The sequence below is a fragment of the Lipotes vexillifer genome, unplaced genomic scaffold, assembly GCF_000442215.2.
Source record: "Lipotes vexillifer unplaced genomic scaffold, Lipotes_vexillifer_v1.1 scaffold301, whole genome shotgun sequence".
In the NCBI taxonomy this organism is placed as follows: Eukaryota; Metazoa; Chordata; class Mammalia; order Artiodactyla; family Lipotidae; genus Lipotes; species Lipotes vexillifer.
Window position 1 is genome coordinate 579,748 of NW_006792529.1, and position 21,163 is coordinate 600,910.

The 21,163-nt window shown below is 38.3% G+C and overlaps 1 protein-coding gene and 1 pseudogene across 4 annotated transcripts in view; one reads left to right on the top strand and one right to left on the bottom strand.

Moving 5' to 3' along the window:
* The window catches only part of MAPK10 (mitogen-activated protein kinase 10), a 365,788-nt gene that overhangs the window by 300,539 nt on the left and 44,086 nt on the right, over positions 1-21,163 (bottom strand). The window lies entirely within an intron of this gene.
* On the top strand, positions 9,120-9,818 carry LOC103078507 (protein FAM204A pseudogene; annotated as a pseudogene).

Consider the following 21,163-nt stretch of genomic DNA (forward strand, 5'->3'; position numbering starts at 1 on the left):
ATTCCTGGGACAGGGTAGCAGGAAGGGGGAGCTGCAGAGAAAGAGCTCCTGGAATCTGAAGAGAAAGACCTTTGAGGCTTTGCCAGGTGCTGATCCCCAAACATCTGGGTTAACACTCCACACAACCATGGAAAGACCCACCTGAAGAAATTATTAGAACTCAAGCCAGGCTGGGAATAGTTTGTCTTTTCATGGGCCAGAGAGGAAAATGTTGATAATGGAACTTGGATAGAATCCTCAGAAGGGTATCACCTGTGTAGTCAGTTAAATTAGCCCTAAATTAAAGACTCCTGTGGACCCACCAAAATAAAGCACAAAAGCAATGTTTGAAAGTGTCAGTGTGATCCAAAGTATCCTAATCACCTGCTAAAACCAGGCCCAACACTTCTATCCCCCTGGCTTTCATGTCTACATTAACAAAGAATAAAACAACACAATGTTCAAAATATTCTGTATCCAGTAAAAATTACCAGATATGCAGAGCAACAGAAAACTATGACTCCTAAGCAGGAGAAGAAAAATCAATCAATAGAAACAGGCACAGGAATGGCAGAAAAGGTAGAATTAATAGGCAAAGACCTTAAGGCAGATTTTATGAATTTTATAAATGTGCTCCAGTACATAGAAAAGGTATGTACATAATGGCGAGAGAAATGGAAGATATAAAAAGAGCTGGGGGAAGGACCTTTTAGATGGCGTCGGAGTAAGACATGGAGATCACCTTCCTCCCCACAAATACATCTACATGTGGAACAACTCCTACAGAACACCTACTGAACGCTGGCAGAAGACCTCAGACTTCCCAAAAGGCATGTACTTGAGTAGGGCAAAAGAAAAAAGAAAAAACAGAGACAAAAGAATAGGGATGGGACCTGCCCCTCTGGGAGGGAGCTGTGAAGGAGGAAAATTTTCCAAACACTAGGAAGCCCCTTCACTGGCGGAGACGGGGACTGGGGGGAAGCTTCGGGGCCACAGAGGAGAGCACAGCAGCAGGAGTGCAGAGGGAAAAGTGGAGAGATTCCTGCACAGAGGATCGGTGCCAACCAGCACTCACCAGCCCGAGAGGCTTGTCTGCTCATCTGCCGGGGCTGGTGGGGGTGCTGGGACCTGAAGCTCCAGCTTTGGAGGTCAGATCCCAGGGAGATGACTGGGGTTGGCTGCGTGAACCTAGCCTGAAGGGAGCGAGTGCGCCACAGCTAGCCTGGAGGGACTCCAGGAAAAAGTGTGGAACTGCCTAAGAGGCAAGGGATCATTGTTTTGGGGTGCACGAGAAGAGGGGTTTCAGAGCACCACCTAATAAGCTCCAGAGACTGGCGCAAGCCACAGCTACCAGCGTGGACACCAGAGACGGGCCTGAAATGCTAAGGCTGCTTCTGCAGCCACCAAAAAGCCTGTGTGCAAGCACAGGTCACTATCCACACCTCCTCTCCTGGGAGCCTGTGCAGCCCGCCACTGCCAAGGTCCCGTGAGCCAGGGACAATTTCCCCGGAAGAACACACAGCGCGCCTCACACTGGTCTCTGCCGCTGCAGGCTCACCCTACGTTTTGTACCACTCCCTCCCCCCAACTTGAGTGAGCCAGAACCCCCTAATCAGCTGCTCCTTTAACCCCATCCTGTCTGAGCAAAGAACAGATGTTGTCAGGTGACCTAGTCCAGAGGCTGGGCCAGATCGAAAGCTGAACCCCAGGAGCTGTGCAAACAAAGAAGAGAAAGGAAAATTTCTCCATGCAGCCTCAGAGCAGCGGATAAAATCTCCACAATCAACTTGATGTACCCTGCATCTATGGAATACCTGAATAAACAACAAATCATCCCAAATTGAGGTGGTGGACCATCAAGCTCCAGTGCTGGACACCCTATGCCAAACAACTACTAAGATAGGAACACAACCCCACCCATTAGCAGAGAGGCTGCTTAAAATCATACTAACTTCACAAACAGCCCAAAACACTCCACTGGACACGGTCCTGCCCACCAAAAAGACAAGAGCCAGCCTCATCCACCAGAACACAGGCACCAGTCCCCTCCACAAGGAAGCCTACACAACCCAATGTCACCCACTGGGGGCAGACACCAAAAACAATGGGAACTATGAACCTGCAGTCTGCAAAAAGGAGACCCCAAACACAGTAAGTTAAGCAAAATGAGAAGACAGAGAAAAATGCATCAGATGAAGGAACAAGGTAAAAACCCACCAGACCAAACAAATGAAGAGGAAATAGGCAGTCCACCTGAAAAGAATTCAGAGTAATGATAGTACAGTTGATCCAAAATCTTCGAAATAGAATGGGGGAAGTACAAGAAACGTTTAACAAGGAACTAGAACTAAAGAGCAAACAAACAATGATGAAAAACACAATAAGTGAAACTAAAAATTCTCTAGAAGGAAACAATAGCAGAATACCTGAGGCAGAAGAACGGAGAAGTGACCTAGAAGATAAAATAGTGGAAATAACTACCACAGAGCAGAATAAAGAAAAAAGGATGAAAAGAATTGAGGACAGTTTCAGCAACCTCTGGGACAACATTAAACACACCAACATTCAAATTATAGGGGTCCCAGAAGAAGAAGAGAAAAAGAAAGGGAATGAGAAAATATTTGAATAGATTACAGTTGAAAAGTTCCCTACTATGGGAAAGGAAATAGTCAATCAAGTCAAGGAATCACAGAGCGTCCCATACAGTATAAATCCAAGGAGAAACACACTAAGACACATAGCAATCAAACTATCAAAAATTAAATACAAAAAAAATATTAAAAGAAGCAAGGGAAAAGCAACAAATAACACTAAAGGGAATCATCAAAAGGTTAACAGCTGATCTTTCAGCACAAACTCTGCAAGCCAGAGGGAGTGGTAAGACATACTTAAAGTGATGACAGGGGAAAACCTACAACCAAGATTACTCAACCCAGCAAGGATCTCATTGAGATTTGACAGGGAAATTAAAACCTTCACAGACAAGCAAAAGCTAAAAGAATTAGCACCACCAAACCAGCTTTACAACAAATGCTAAAGGAACTTCTCTAGGCAGGAAACACAAAAGAAGGAAAAGACCTACAATAACAAACCCAAAACAATTAAGAAAATGGTAATAGGAACATACATATCGATAATTAACTTAAATATAAACAGATTAAATGCTCCAACCAAAAGACATAGACTGGCTGAATGGATACAAACACAAGACCCATATATATGCTGTCTACAAGAGACCCACTTCAGACCTAGGGACACATACAGACTGAAAGTGAGGGGATGGAAAAAGGCCATGCAAATGGAAATCAAAAGAAAACTGGAGTAGCAATTCTCATATCAGACAAAATAGACTTTAAAATAAACACTATTACAAGAGATAAAGAAGGACACTACATAATGATCAAGGGATCAACCCAAGAGGAGATATAACAATTCTAAATATTTATGCACCCAACATAGGAGCACATCAATACATAAGGCAAATGCTAAAAGCCATAAAAGGGGAAATCGACAGTACCACAATAATAGTAGGGGACTTAAAACCCACTTTCACCAATGGACAGATCAACCAAAATGAAAATAAATAAGGAAACACAAGCTTTAGATGATACATTAAACAAGATAGACTTAATTGTTATTTATAAGACATTCCATCCAAAAACAACAGAATACACTTTCTTCTCAAGTGCTCATGGAGCATTCTCCAGGATAGATCATATCTTGAGTTACAAATCAAGCCGTGGTAAATTTAAGAAAATTAAAATCATATCAAGTATCTTTTCCGATCACAATGCTATGAGACTAGATATAAATTACAGGAAAAAATCTGTAACAAATAAAAACACATGGAGGCTAAACAATATGCTACTAAATATCCAAGAGATTACTGAAGAAATCAAAGAAGAAATTAAAAAATACCTAGAAAGAAATGACAATGAAAACACGACAACCCAAAACCTACGGGATGCAGAAAAAGCAGTTCTAAGAGGGAAGTTTATAACAAATACATTCCTGCCTCAAGAAACAAGAGAAATCGCAAATAAACAACCCAAACTTACACCCAAAGCAACTGGAGAAAGAAGAACAAAAAAAAAAAAAAACCCTAAAGTTAGCAGAAGGAAAGAAATCATAAATACCAGCTCAGAAATAAATGAAAAAGAAATGAAGGGGGCTTCCCTGGTGGCGCAGTGGTTGAGAATCCGCCTGCCGATGCAGGGGACATGGGTTCATGCCCCAGTCCGGAAAGATCCCACATGCCGCACAGCAGCTGGGCCTGTGAGCCATGGCCTCTGAGCCTGCGCATCCAGAGCCTGTGCTCCGCAATGGGAGAGGCCACAATAGTGAGAGGTCCGTGAAATGCAAAAAAAAAAAAAGAAAAAAAAGAAATGAAGGGAACAATGGCAAAGATCAATAAAACTAAAAGTTGGTTCTCTGAGAAGATAAACAAAATTAATAAACCATTAGCCAGACTTATCAAGGACAAAAGGAAAAAGACTCAAATCAATAGAATTAGAAATGAAAACAGAGAAGTAATAACTAACACGGCAGAAATACAAAGAATCATGATGGATTACTACAAGCAATTATATGCCAATAAAATGGACAACCTGGAAGAAATGAACAAATTCTTATAAAAGCACAACCTTCTGAGACTGAATCAGGAAGAAATAGAATATATAAACAGACCAATCACAAGCACTGAAATTGAAACTGTGATTAAAAATCTTCCAACAAACAAAAGCCCGGGACCAGATGGCTTCACAGGCAAATTCTATCAAACATTTAGAGAAGAGCCAACAGCTATCCTTCTCAAACTCTTCCAAAATATAGCAGAGAGAGAAACACTCCCAAACTCATTCTATGAGGTCACTATCACCCTGATACCAAAACCAGACAAAGATGTCACAAGAAAACAAAACTACAGGCCAATAACACTGATGAACATAGATGCAAAAATCCTCAACATAATACTAGCAAACAGAATCCAGCAGCACATTAAAAGGATCATACACCATGATTAAGTGGGGTTTATCCCAGGGATGCAAGGATTCTTCAATATATGCAAATCAATTAATGTGATACACCATATTAACAAAGTGAAGGATAAAAACCATATGATCGGGCTTCCCTGGTGGCGCAGTGGTTGGGAGTCCGCCTGCCGATGCAGGGGACATGGGTTCGTGCCCCGGTCTGGGAGGATCCCGCATGCCGCGGAGCGGCTGGGCCCGTGAGCCATGGCCGCTGAGCCTGCGCGTCCGGAGCCTGTTGCTCTGCAGCGGGAGAGACCACAACAGTGAGAGGCCCGCGTACCACAAAAAACAAAACAAACAAAAAAAAAAACCATATGATCACCTCAATAGATGCAGAAAAAGCTTTTGACAAAATTCAACACCCATTTATGATAAAAACTCTCCAGAAAGTAGGCATAAGGGAACTTACCTCAGCATAATAAGGCTATATATCACAAACGCACTGACAATACCATTCTCAATAGTGAAAAACTGAAACCATTTTCTCTAAAATCAGGAACAGGACAAGGTTGCCCACTCTCACTGCTATTATTCAACATAGTTTTGGAAGTTTTATCCACAGCAATCAGAGAAGAGAAAGAAATATAAAGAATCCAAATTGGAAAAGAAGTAAAGCTGTCACTGTTTCCAGATGACATGATACTATACATAGAGAATCCTAAAGACGCAACCAGAAAACTACGAGAGCTAATCAATGAATTTGGTAAAGTAGCAGGATACAAAATTACTGCACAGAAATCTCTTGCATTCCTATACACTAATGATGAAAACTCTGAAAGAGGAATTAAGGAAACACTCCCATTTACCACTGCAACAGAAAGAATAAAATACCTAGGAATAAACCTACCTAAGGACACAAAAGACCTGTATGCAGAAAAATATAAGACACTGATGAAAGAAATTAAAGATGATACAAACAGATGGAGAGAAGTACCATGTTCTTGGATTGGAAGAATCAACATTGTTAAAGTGACTACACTACCCAGAGCAATCTACAGATTCAATGCAATCCCTATCATATTACCGATGGCATTTTTCACAGAAGTAGAACAAAAAATTTCACATTGTGTATGATAACACAAAAACCCCGAATAGCCAAAGCAATCTTTGGGAAAGAAAAACTGAGCTGGAGGAATCAGGCTCCATGACTCAAACTATACTACAAAGCTATAGTAATCAAGACAGTCTGGTACTATCACAAAAACAGAAATATAGATCAATGGAACAGGATAGAAAGCCCAGAGAGAAACCCATGCACATATGGTCACCTTATTTTTGATAAAGGAGGCAAGAATATACAATGGAGAAAAGACAGCCTCTTCAGTAAGTGGTGCTGGGAAAACTGGGCAGCTACGTGTAAAAGAATGAAATTAGAACACTCCCTAACAGCATACACAAAAATAAACTCAAAATGGATTAAAGACCTAAATGTAAGGCCAGACACTATCAAACTCTCAGAGGAAAACATAGGCAGAACACTCTATGACATAAATCAGCAAGATCCTTTTTGACCCACCTCCTAGAGAAATGGAAATAAAACCAAAAGTAAACAAATGAGACCTAATGAAACTTAAAAGCTTTTGCACAGCAAAGGAGACAGTGAACAAGAGGAAAAGACAACGCTCAGAATGGAAGAAAATATTTGCAAATGAAGCAACTGACAATGGATTAATCTCCAAAATTTACAAGCAGCTCATGCAGCTCAATATCAAAATAACAAACAACCCAATCCAAAAATGGGCAGAAGACCTAAATAGACATTTCTCCAAAGAAGATATACAGACTCAAAGGATGCTCAACATCACTAATCATTAGAGAAATGCAAATCAAAACTACAATGAGGTATCACCTCACACTGGTCAGAATGTCCATCATCAAAATATCTACCAACAATAAATGCTGGAGAGGGTGTGGAGGAGAGGGAACCCTCTTGCACTGCTGGTGGGAATGTGAATTGGTTCAGCCACTATGGAGAACAGTATGGAGGTTCCTTAAAAAACTAAAAATAGAACTACCATACAATCCAGCAATCCCACTACTGGGCGTATACCCTGAAAAAAACATAATTCAAAAAGAGTCATGTACCACAATGTTCATTGCAGCACTATTTATAATAACCAGGACAGGGAAGCAACCTACGTGTCCATTGACAGATGAATGGATAAAGAAGATGTGGCACATATATACAATGGAATATTACTCAGCCATAAAAAGAAATGAAATTGAGTATTTGTAATGAGGTAGATGGACTTGGAGTCTGTCATACAGAGTGAAGTAAGTCAGAAATAGAAAAACAAATATCGTATGCTAACACATATATATGGAATCTAAGAAAAAAAGGTTCTAAAAAGCATAGGGGCAGTTCAGGAATAAAGACACAGATATAGGGAATGGACTTGAGGACACAGGGAGGGGAAGGGTAAGCTGGGATGAAGTGAGAGAGTGGCATGGACATATATACACTACCAAATGTAAAATAGATAGCTAGTGGGAAGCAGCCACATAGCACAGGGAGATCAGCTCGGTGCTTTGTGACCACCTAGAGAGGTGGGATAGGGAGGGTGGGAGGGAGATGCAAGTGGGAGGGGTTATGGGGATATATGTATATGTAAAGCTGATTCACTTTGTTATATAGCAGCAACTAACACAGCAATGTAAAGCAATTATGCTCCAATAAAGATGTTAAAAAAAAGAAAAAGAAAACAACCTGGGGAATTCCCTGGCAGTCCAGTGGTTAGGGCTCTGTGATTCCACTGCCTGGGGCCTGCTTTTGATAACTGGTTGGGGAGCTAAGATCCTGCAAGCAGTGCAGCCAATTTAAATAAATAAATAAACAAATAAAGTGAAGCCTTTAAAAAGTCCCTAGCCTTTAAAAAATATATGAATGAAACTTCTGATTATGAAAAATTGAATGTTTGAAATGAGAAATTCCAAAGAATGAATGTTGAAAACTCCATCGACAGACGAATGGATAAATATGTGGTACATATATATAATGGAATATTACTCAGCCATAAAAAGGAACAAAATTGGGTCATTTGTAGAGACGTGGATGGATCTAGAGACTATCATACACAGTGAAGTAAGTCACAAAGAGAAAAACAAATATCGTATATTAACACATATATGTGGAATCTAGAAAAATGGTAAAGATGAACTGGTTTGCAGGACAGAAATTGAGACACAGATGTAGAGAACAAACGTATGGACACCAAGCTGGGAAAGCAGCAGGGGGTGGTGGTGGTGGTGTGATGAATTGGGAGATTGGTATTGACATGTATACACTGATGTGTATAAAGTGTATGACTAATAAGAACCTGCTGTAAAAAAAATAAATTAAATTAAATTAAAAAAAAAAAAAGTCAAAAATTTCACTGACCTGTGAGGCCCATGGCATTTCACCTACTACTTTCCCCTCTTGCCCCAGGCCTCAGGGGCTTTGTGCTGACTGCTCCCTCTGCCTGGAGCACACTGTCCAGATTCTGTCTGACTTGCTCCCTCACTCCCTCAAGTCTGTGCTCAAATGTCCCCTTCTCACAGAGGGCCTCCCTGGGTATCCCATGTAAACCCATATTCTCCGACCAACTTAACCTCCTTCCCTGCTTTATTTTCCACCATAAAAATTTTTCACCATCTAACTTGCTCTAGTTTTAATGTATGTGTTTTGGGTGGAGGTATTTGGTCAGTTTTGCTCACTACACTATAACCTTCATGAGGGCAAAGATTTTTTTCCCTGTGTTCACTGCTGTCTCCCTAACATCTACTGCAGTTTCTGGCACATAGTAAGTGCTCAAAGAATATTTGTCAAATGAATAGTTTAGAAAAATAACTCTGGCTCCAATGTACATTATTTGTCTATTATGACACAAAAGAAATAGAAAAGATACAATATAACGTATCTCTTCGTATTATACCTTCTGGCATCAATATATATCTTCATATTAGTAGTTGTATGTTCTCAGCATCTCCTTCCTCCTTTTCTCTCTTACTAATAACCCAAAGACTATTTTTGCCCTCCCCTGATCAACACAGAAACCAAAACAAAGACTCAAAGTATTAACAGGGGCCTTAAGATGGCTGCTGGACGGCCGGCTATGGACTGCAGAAAAGATGTGGAGTGGGCTGCTACCTCCTGGCCTACATGAAAGTGATGCTGAGTTGAATTCTGATGGTGAAGCCACAGTAGAGAGCTCTGAACTTAACTTACAAGAAGGTAAAGAAGATGGGACCATTACAAACACAGAGGTCTCAGATATCCCTACAGATGGACCAAAAACTGAAGCAGAGGCAAATGTAAATGCATATGAAGAGTGTCCCTCTGGAATTCCCTTAAATATGTGGAATAAATTTCAAGAACTGCATACAAAACATTCTGAACAGAAAACCTCAACTTCAAGATCCAGAAAGAAAAAAAGAAAACGCTCCAGAAAAGGTAAATTGAAGAATGAAGAATCTCAGAGTGAACAGTCCTCAAGTGAAACCCAGTGGAAGGAGCTTACTCAGTATTTTGGAGTCAACGATAGGTTTGACCCCCCTGTTAAAAGGAAAAAAATTGAAAAGTCGGGCCTTGAAAAGAGCATAGACCAGGCTGTGGAAGAGTGGAACACTGAGAAGGATGAGGAACTCAGCAATCAGCTAGCTACTCGAGAGCTTGGTGCAAAAATTGCCAAAGCGATTGCCTGCCACAACTTTGTAAAAGCCAAAAAGGATGCTGAAAATTCACAGGTTTCTCGAAAAAAGAAGAAACTTGCCTTGGGGTTTGAAGCAAAGAAGAGGTGAGAAACCAAAAGCAACATGGGATATATGTGACTTGCCAGAGTTCTTCAAGACCTTTGAGATTTCACTTGAGTCTTCAGTTGCTTAATTTACTGAAAAGATTTTCCTGTTCATATTAACTATGTTGAGAAATTGATGGAAATAGAAAAAAATAAGCATAAAATTTGGAAGTTGATTGTCAAAAAAAAATGTGTTAATGGAAATGCAAAACAGAAAATTCAGTTGCAATGCACACTTTTTTTTCTTCCTGCTCCTAAAGATTAGTTAAGGCCATATTTGTGGGAAGCAGAGAAGAAAGTTCAGTAGTGACTAACCAAAAAAGAAGGAAGGGCTGAGGCCTCAGAAGTAGGAGGGAAGAACAGGACCATCTGAAGGAGCACCAAGAAGCTAAAAGGAGCCAACCCTGGGTGGCCCTACACTGCACACTTTGCCCTAAACAGAGAGAGGGACCCTTTTGGTGAGGTAGGATACGAAGAAAAGCTTCACGCTCCTGATAAAATGGAACCGAACAGAACCACGTAGGAATTTCCCTAATAGATGAGATTTTTTTTTAAACGAGAAAAATTAAAGAGTACTGACTGGTGAGCATAGAGCTGGAACGCAAACATAATTTTCTTTGCCTATAAACTATTTAATGTCACAAGGAATCTCATGCCAAAGACTTGGATAAGACAAGGGACCTAATCCACTCTAAGAAGAAAAGCACAGTCAAATTCTCATTAAAGTTAGAATTTTTAATAATTCCTACTATCATTTCTTCTTCAATAACAAGAACTTCTTATATCTTAGTCATTTGATGACCCTGAATGTGCATTGCTGATTATTTCTTAAAACATTTTTTTGTAAATTCTATTCCTAGGACCTCTGCCTCTAGAAAATTTGTCTTCTTATATCCTTGGTATTGGAAGAGATCAACCTCAACCTGCCAAAGCAGTGGTAATCCCCCAGAGGGCTTGTTAAACAGACTGAAGGTGGGCCCCACTCTCAGAGGTTCTGATTCATAGGCTTGAGTTGAGGCCTGAGCATTTGCATTTCTAACAAACTCCTAGGTGATACCAGTGCTGCTGGTCCAAGTACCACACTTTAAGAAGCACTGACTGAAGTATGGTATTTAATTTTTAAAGAGCTATAAGCATCTTTGGCTGCAATTAGCTGCTTTGTCTCTCTTATACAACTTGTATCCTTAGTTGCTGGCACAGGGTGCGCCCTCAGTAAATATTTCTTGAATGAATGAGATAGGCTTGTTTCCAAAATCATACAAAAACAATCAGATATATTACATCCATATTGAATTTTTTTACCAGTTATAAAGATAGAACTTCTACATCATGAACATACTTTGTAAATGAAAAAGACATATATAGAATAAGGCTTAGTTTTCTGTGTTATTTAATAAGTTGAGACTTTTATTTTATGCCATAAAAAATAGGTGTTAAAATACCTTCTTTAATTATCCTGAGCTAATGGGAAAGTTGAACTGATATATAAATCATTAACCAAGTCAATGAAAGACTAAATGACATCACTGTTTGCAGTACCAACCCAAGTTTCACAGTAGTTCAGAAACAAAAAAAGGAAGGGAGGGTGCAAATACTTGAGGCATCACATCATATACAGCAATATAGCAAATACTGAAAACAAAAAAACCTGGGCTGGATCATCACCATACACTTGTCATAAGCTAAGGTTTTTGCACAGATGCCATATTTGTATGCAGTAGCTGGTTAACAGTAACAACATGCAGTAAAGAATAATATTTTATTAAATAATATTTTTAATTTTTTAATATTATACTATGTGATACACAATTAATTACGTTTTGGGGTTATCAAAAAAAGAGACTGTCATTTGAAACTAATTTGTTTCTAAAAGAGGAAAAAGAAACCAGTAACTATATTGATGACTCAAATGATGGTGCATCATATGCAAAGAATCAAGTAAACAAGTGAAACAAAAATTTAAAAACCCTTTCTACCCTAAAACTTAATACCAGGGATTTATTTTCAGCAGAACCACATCATCTATCACGTTAATTTAATGTTCATTTGAACTTTATTATTTTCATTTGATTGGTATTTAATTTGTAAATCTGTTGGCTTTATAATTATATAAAAACTATAAACACAAAGACGTTATATAGTGTTTTATGTGTGTACATATTTAAATAATTTTATTTTAAAAAATGTTTACTGATGAGAATTTACTGATGAGAATATTGTCCCTGTAATTAGTTCCATAGTCATTATCCAGTGTTATCATTGTCTTAGCCATCTTTCCTATCTCTAATCTTGCCTCTATTCCTCTCCCTACATTGCAGGAATATGCAGCCAGCGTGATAGATATAAAATATAAATCTTATAATGGCGCCTTCCTCTGATACACTTTTCAATGGCTCCCTCTTTTTGTCTGGATAAATTCTAAGTTCCCTAAGATGACATAGAACATCCTTCATGACCTGGCTCCTTCTTATCTCTCCAGACTCATGGCTGACATCTCCTCACCTCCACCCGTAGTCACTTGGACCACTAGTGATTCACTATGTTTGTTCTCTTTTGTACAAAGCCTTTGTTTGAGCTGTTCCATCTGCCGAGAATGCTAGTCCCATAATCTCACTGGACTTGCTTAACTCCATGTTGTTCGTAAGACTCAGCCTAGATGTCAATTCCTAAGTTTTTGCTGATCCTCTCCACAGCACTCTAGATTATCCATAACAATATTCATCACACTCAGTTATTATGTTCTGTTTTCTTGTTTGTGTTCCCCAAGAGTTTGTGGACATTTCTAGAGCAGGAGCTGTATCAATATTAACACTATTGAATTCCTCCCAAAATCTTGGCATACATACACTAAGCAAACTTTTTAAAATATAAGAATAAAACTCAATGATAGAATAAATAGGTCTGAATTTTCTATAATTTTTTTTTTCTTTTTTTTTGGCTGTACTGCACGGCATGTGGGATCTCAGTGCCCGGACCAGGGATTGAAACCACACCTCCTGCAGTGGAAATGTGGAGTCTTAACCAATGCACCACCAGGGGTGTCCCATGAATTTTCTATAATTTTTAAATAAATCGAGCCACTGTCACATTAACCACCACTGAGACCCTCCTCTAGCCACGAGGAAGATTGGAGTGCTGAGTAAATACCTGAAGCCCTTCCCCGATGATGCCTTCCCTCCTTGCAGACACTAAATACCCAAGTGCTTGAACTAAGAACTGCTCCACTGTCTCCTGCCCTGGGAGCTCCATGAGGGTAGCAACTGTATTCCACTGCATCTCAGTGCCAAGCACATGGTAGATGCTTAGTAAACATTGGTTGCCTATTGTAACCTAATTATGGTTACTGGCAAGCCTTATTTCTGGCCATTAGTGCACGGTCAAATTTAATTCAGACGGCCAACTGGATATTGGTTCCTGAACTCTCAGTGACTTACCCAAATATAATTTTACTCCCCATCACCTTCCCTTCTGTTTTTGTTTTCTTCTTCCTTTGTACTCAACTTCCAAAAACTTAAGGCAGATGATGGGCAGAGTGGTTTTGATTTAGTTCTTTGTTTTTCTTTATGGGGAGAAGAGGTAGGAAAGATGAGAAATTTGGAGAAATGAGGATAGGAAAACTAGAAAGACATTTTCAGCTTTCCTCCACCCCCCATCAAGCCAATATTAACAGTCAGTGCTAATGTAACCTCTAAATTTCTACTTATAAAAAAAGAAACCTGAAGGGCCTACCAATTATTTGATTACTTGTGAGATATGACCTCCTTGTTATGTGTCTACAATTTGAAACAATTTGTTAGTGCAATAAATAGGAACTAGCCTAAAATAAGTAAATTAGTTTTTCAGAATAAAAGTAGTAATAATACTACCTTATTCATTTTGCAACTTTAAATATGTGAATATTCATGAAAGGGAATTTTTTAAAGTATTTTAAATAAAAACTGAAAGGAAAAGAGATTACAGACCTGATTTTGGCAGCATATAGATATGGCAATATAATATGAATTTATCTAAGTACTTTGTAAATTTATTATCCAGATTTCCTTTCTCTTAAACTATCAAGACTAGCTGGTTAAAGGCAAAAACTAAAAATTACTGTTATACTACTTACAAAGAAAGTACCTGGGAAGAGGATTTAATTATAGTATTTGAGAGCAGAAACACTACCCTTAATCACTGTTCATGAATTTGCTAAACTGGAATATTATATGGTAAACACTGTTCAAATCTTTCAAAAGAGATACTATACATTTCTTATTATAAGAAGGTTATGAGGATTAATTAGTTAATATATGTAAAGAATTTTAAGATGAAATGTTTCCCTCCCTCCCTTCAAATGTCACTGAAATCACTAAACAAGTGACAATCAATACTCCCTTCTTAAAGTTTGCTGTGCAATTATCTAACTTTTCCATGTTAGAACCAAAATTTGAGCCCCATATCCATAATAAAAATGTTCAGTTCTTTTAAAAAAAATACCTATAATATTATTCAGATCAATTTGGAGTTTTCAAAGACAAAAAATGCCCATCCTAAGAATGATATTATTGAGATTACTGAACCACATTCACTTTCCAGAATTTGATGTAATACACAAATACCCAATTTAAAATTTCTCTACAATGAGAAAAGAATTAGAACAATACAAAATATTTATTATTTATAGAGCAGCTTCAAAACCCCATGTGGTATATTTGTACAGGTTTTTTTTTACGTCTCTCTTAAAAGCAATGGGATATTTAGGATTGATTATTCCTGGCACTCATTTTGCATATTTGCCTTTCGACCCTCAGGAATTTGAGGCTACTGGCAAGATAACTATGTATCTGAGTTCAGACTCTGGTAGCAACAAGTGAGAGTCTCGAGTGACAGGCTCTCTCTCTGTGGCAACATCTTGAGGTAAAGACAGCAAATTTTAAAAGCATAAGAAAATAAGCCAAACCTAAGGGGAAAAAAGCAGGCGGAGGGGAGTGGAAATGAGGAAGGCATAGAGTGTAATTCTGAAAGGTTCTGAACAAGTTCCATGAAAGAGCATGAAGCCCCAGATCAGGTTTCCTCAACCTTGGCACTGTTGACGTTTTGTGCCAAAAAGGTTTTTGCCGTGAGGACTATCCTGTGCATTGTAGGATGTTTAGCAGTATCCTTGGCCTCCACTTACTAAATGCTGGGAGCACTCCCCATCCCACCCCACCCCCCTGCCAGGTTGTGACAATCAAAAATGACTGCAGATATTGCCAAATGTACAAAGGGCAGTGGGGCGGGGTCAACTAGGGGAAAGGAGGCAGACAAAATAGTCTCCAGTTGAGAGTCAGGGACAGAATCTGGCACAAGGAGAAGAGCATCATCGGAAGTGCCTACATAAAACAACCCTTGGGAGCTTTGACTGTGACAACGTAGAGGGGATGGCCAATCAAAGAGTCAGAAATGGCAAACGATGCCACCGAAAGCTATGATTAATTGTATCCACTAGCTGGCGAAAAAGTGCTGATGGTAAGAGCTGCCTTTGAGTGGCGTCTCCTGCCATAAGTACCTGCCTGTAGAAGCTCCCCAGCAGATACCTAGCAGTGAGGGTCATGGTAGTCAGCTATATGCTCTTTAATGAAAGGAAGAGTCTAATAGCTTCTTCCAGGAAACTTGATGGGCTTAAATACCAAAAACTTCTTGCAGGGGATTCATTGAGTTTCATTTAACTCATTAAATATTTATTGAGCACTCAGTGTGTGTCAGGCCCTGTGCTGGCTATCAGGAATGCAGTCATGAAAACAGTCTACCCTCAAGGAACTTATGCTCTAGAGAGAAATATAATTACAACAAATCTGGTCTTCAAATTCCTGGTATAGGGTGTGACCCAGTCAGAGAGTATCCCAGTTCTCTACACTGATAACCACCATATAACTAAAACTTCAAAATCATAGTACTCATTATTAAAGAGCAAAAACTGCTTAGCTTGTTTCTCTATTCAAATGCTCTTATTTTTTTTTTCCCCTCTCATTTAAAATTTCTCAGCCATTTCACTGGCATTTCAGGCAGCTGCTTTTTCTCCGTTTCAGAGCAATCAATATATGAACATTTTAAATAGCAAAAAAGCACTTCAGTTGCAAATGTATTTTTCTGCTGGCAACCATGTGCACGATCACTTGGATTTACATGATGATGCTGGCTAGGCAAAGTCAGTGAACCTTCCTGAAAATGCATTTGACACAGTGATGACCGATGTGCTGTCATTTCTCATTTAGGCCCGGCTGCCTAATAACAGCAAGGTAACATTGTTAATAAATTACTGGCATAGCTAGTTAGGGAACATACAATCCAATTACATATAGTTTTTAATTCATTACAGGCAAAAAGCTCACTGCTTTTCCATATATGACTCCCAGGCCCATCTTCAGGGGAATTGAACGACACAGCCTTTATAGACTAGTCATTGGTATTCAGAATAAGAAGCAACTGCTCGGAACAGGAAGCACAGAAGCCAGGCATTTGGCAGCATCACACAGAGTTCACTGTGGAAGTCAACCGTCAAAGAGACCAGGCTGACAGTAACTGGCCTCTGTTGCCATGGAAACAGCAGTGAGCTGTGTTAGTAAATAGTTTGGGTTCTCTCACCTGCCAGTATGTAAATTCAGAATTTACTGCTGATTTTTAAGTCTACCATTTGTAAGTGACCTATTTATGAAGTAAATACTAGAAATAACTCTTTGCTTCAGAAGAAATACCCAAACATTCATAAGAAAATCTGAATCTTAAGGTTTCCAAACAAAATTAAATTTAATCGTGCAGAATATCTGACCAAAAAAAAGTCTATCTCTTCATTCTAATGGTTGCTTATTTTGCCAAAAACTACTTCCTAAAAATACACAAATAAAATAAAAATTTAAATGGTAAGGATGTGAGGATAATCCTAATGACTTTTCCAAATTCAAGATAAGCAGTCAAGTCACTTTTTAATTTTATTCAAGCCATAGTTGTATATTTCAAATTGTAAAAAAGCTGTATTTATTTTAAATCTCTCATTCTCACTTACAGCCAAATGAGCTAAGACTGTCTCCTGCCCACTTTTTTTTTTTAACATCTTTATTGGAGTATAATTGCTTTACATGGTAAACAATGGCATGTTAGTTTCTGCTTTATAACAAGTGAATCAGCTATACATATATGTATACATATATCCCCATATCTCCTCCCTCTTGAGTCTCCCACCCTCCCTATCCCACCCCTCTAGGTGGTCACAAAGCACCGAGCTGAGTTATTTGTAGTGAGGTGGATGGGCCTCCTGCCCACTTTTAACTCAAACATCCCCTTATGGAAATTCCTCTCTCTTGATAATTACAATAATTATTATCCCTAGTTTACAGATATATAAAATATGACAGAAAAAAAATATCCTGACTACAGCAATTCAGGGAAAAAGCCATAATGCTCTCTTAATCTCAGCTCTCTTAATCCGTATCTCTTCTAGGTCATTCTGGCTTCATTAAGTGTCTTCTTTCAACTATTTTTCAATTTCATGCTAAATTATATTTTCCCATAAAGTCTACAAGTATAAGAGTTATTCTGGGGCTTTTCTGTGAGAAGCCTACTCCCCCTCATCACCAAATGCTAAAACATGCCCATCACCCTCTTCTGTGATTTCTACTTTCATTCATCAATAAACATTTACCAAGCAAATGTCTGTGTGTCATGTTGTATATGCTTGGCAAAAGAGTAGATGATACAAAGACGAATAAAACATGTTTTCTGCTTTTGAAGAGCTAGTCTAGTGGGAAAAACAGAAATATAGATACATATACTACAATTTGCTAAGAGCTGCAGTAGAAGTAATAGATTAAAAGTGCAATGGGAGCATTATGAGGCAAAAAAGCTAATTTTGCTACTGAAAATAGAAAAGGTCTCACTGGGAAGGTGGTATTTTCATCATGTCTTAAAGAATAAATAGGAGTTTATACATGGTAGTTGAAGAGGCAGATACTAAAATATACTTTTCAAAAAGTTAAAAACATTACTCTCATTCATATATAAAATGAGCATTTGTCAAATATTTTTTTGACTTACAGAGATTTATATCCTCTGCCAGATAAAATTCATTTTCATTGCCATGAACAGGAATTGTTTGTATTGCTATGAATAAGAATCATTTGCACTGCTCTCAGTTTTCTACACTTAACTTCTACCACTAAAGAAGTGTAAAATAGTCTAGTCAACAGAAAAATCAATCAACCCTGCACACCCCTATAGAATCAAAAATCTCCAGAGGATCCTCTAGATAAAATCCAGTAAGCCCATTTCCAAGTCTTTTACAATTTCTTCTGACAGTGGAGGCATTCCAAATTTGGGGGGAAATATGTTAAAAACAAAGAGATATGGAAAAGTAAGTACTTGGATATGACTGAAGATGAGGCATTGGGAGGATAAAGACATCAATACAGTCGTGGAAAGAGGTTAAGATTACACTGGAATTGTGGGCTAGGGGTCAAATTGTGGAGGATCTCATATGCTGTGCTAAAGAGTTTAGACTTTGCCCCAAAACAGTGGGAAGCCATTGAAGGATTTTGATCCTTAAAGTATCAAGCTAAAAGATGTTTTCTGTTTCCTCACTCCTAATTCTGAATTTATTCAAATCCGCAATTTCTACATATATGGCTTGTTTTGGAGTATTTCTTAATACAATATTTTTTTTCCTGTTTGTTTTCTAACCTTTAAAAATGTCTCCATTTCTCTCAATATTTCCATCCATAAATGTTACCCTAGGAAAAAGCCATGTAGATTCTGGAACTCAAGCAACTGTCACTGGATTGTTTTTAAGATTACTCCCTTGAGAAAGCTTATGTTTCCATTATGTAAGAATATAAAAATCATTTTCAATAACTAAATGATAGTTACTCAAATACTAAAATTAAAATGATTAAGAATCAAAGAAAAGGTAATTCTGAAACATGATGGTAAAGCAGGAGAACAGATACATGATTTCATTGTTGACTATTTCACATTTCAATAAAAATTAAAATCAAAACTGACACTGTCATTTCTTTTTAAGACAAACAGAAGTCTCTATTAATACTCATTACTTTTAAAAAATCAAGGAAATGAAATCAATTTTCATGCCTAATATCACAATTTAAAATATAGTTGACCCTTGAACAACAGAGGGTTAGAGTCAGTCACCCTCCACACGGTGGGGAAAATCCACTTCTAACTTCACAGTCGGCCCTCCATACCCACGGTTCTGCATCTATGGATTCAACCACAGATCCTATAGTACTGTATTTATTAAAGAAAATCTAGGGGCTTCCCCGGTGGTGCAGTGGCTGAGAGTCCGTCTGCCGATGCAGGGGGCACGGGTTCGTGCCCCGGTCTAGGAAGATCTCACATGCCGCGGAGCGGCTGGGCCCGTGAGCCATGGCCGCTGAGCCTGCGCGTCCAGAGCCTATGCTCCGCAACGGGAGAGGCCGCAACAGTGAGAAGCCCGCGTACCGCAGAAAATATATATATATGGGTCTCCCTTTATATACCAAGTAATATATGGCTAAGAGACTTGATAAAGTGTGAAGGTTTCTGATAAACATGTATAGTTTGGCTCCTCTATTAGTAATTTCCTTACAAGCAACATAAATATGATACCAATAGAACGTCAAAGGAGAAATTGATTCTAAAATTGCTGGCAAGCTGAAAATTCACTGAAATGTTTTCGCCTTCCTAAGCTTGAGTCCTGTTTTTAAAATATCGTTCACTTCCTTGAGGCACTATTTATGATGGCTTACTCTCCGTTGTTATTTTTCTCCTAATTTCTCACTGTGTGATTTAGTGGGTTTTCTTCTCAAAGAAGATTCTTTATTCCTTTCCTGCTATGGAATGCTTTTCATGAAAGCAGCCTTGAATTATTTACTCCATACCTCCTACTGTGGCACAGGTCACATTACTTTTAAGATGGGCTGTTATGTAGGTTTCTTGTGAGAGCCCAAGTCAGAAGCAGGCCCAGAGATATAAAGTAGGAGGAAGCCAAATTCCCAAGTGCTATATCATATAGTTTAGATGATATAGTTTTAAGTTACACACACACACACAATTGTGAGCATTGCACATATTTGTCCTCAAAACAACATCTCTGAGAACATGATAATAAAAGTAACACATTTATATTCCCTGAATAGTATAAATGTGTTAACAACAACAAAAATGGCTAAACATTAATAATGAAGCTTAAGGATAAAATAATATTACACAGAAAAAAGTTATAAAATGGAAACCTTAGGCTCTTAATTTTCATTAGCTTTTGTAGATAATCCCAAGTGAATCTCTATCTTTTCTATGATCATGGCTACACACATTTTTTAAATGGCACTGACCTTACATTATGGGACACCCTCGAGATAACTCCTGCATGGAGTTTGAGGACCTCCATCCCCAACATTGCCCCTAAGAAAAACTTTTTTAACTTGCCAAGAGAAAATGAGACTTTAAAAGACTGTGACTAATGATGCCAACTTCTATTCTCCCCCTTTGCAGAGAGACCATATAGTTTAGAGTTTCTGCCACACACATAACAGTAGACACACTGAGGCTCTTTACTTCCTAGATAGGCTGCTCATAACTTTTGCTGTTATAAATTACACTGAATAAATATCCTTATATAATTTTTGATTACACCCACACATTCTAGAAGTGGAATTTCTAAACTCAACAGTGTAAACATTTTGCTGTTCCCTTGCTAAATACTGCACTGTCAAATTACCTTCCAAGAATGTTGTACTAGAAAAGTTTCTGCCTGTTAATTTTACTTATATGTATGTATAAAGTTGCTTTCTAAGGTAAGTAAGTGGAAGTGTCTAACTTTGGTAAAGTTATACATTTTTGATGCTGAGACAGATATATCGAACAAGCAAAATTAAGTGTATAGAGATCACTCAGCCCCAGATGCATATTTGCATTAAAACTTCTTCACCTAGGAACTTCCCTGGTGGTCCAGTGGTTAAGACTTTGCCTTCCAATGCAGGGGGTGCAGGTTTGATCCCTGGTCGGGGAACTAAGATCCCACATGCCTCACAACCAAAGAACCAAAACATAAAACAGAAGCAATATTGTAACAAATTCATTAAAGACTTTAAAAAAAAGATGGTCGGCATCCAAAAAATATTAAAAAAAAAAAATTCTTCACCTAGACTTTTGAAAAAACAATTTTAATAACTTCTGATATATACAGAAAAACAAAATTAAATATCAGTTTCTTCCCCAAAGCAATAAAAATTGCACACTTAAGACTTCTGTGCAGGTAAATCTCTACATCTATTCTTTTCTGTTTTTTATTGAAGTACGGTTGATTTACAATGTTGTGTTAATTTCTTTCTGCACTTTTTTTTTTTTTTTTTTTGGTACGCGGGCCTCTCA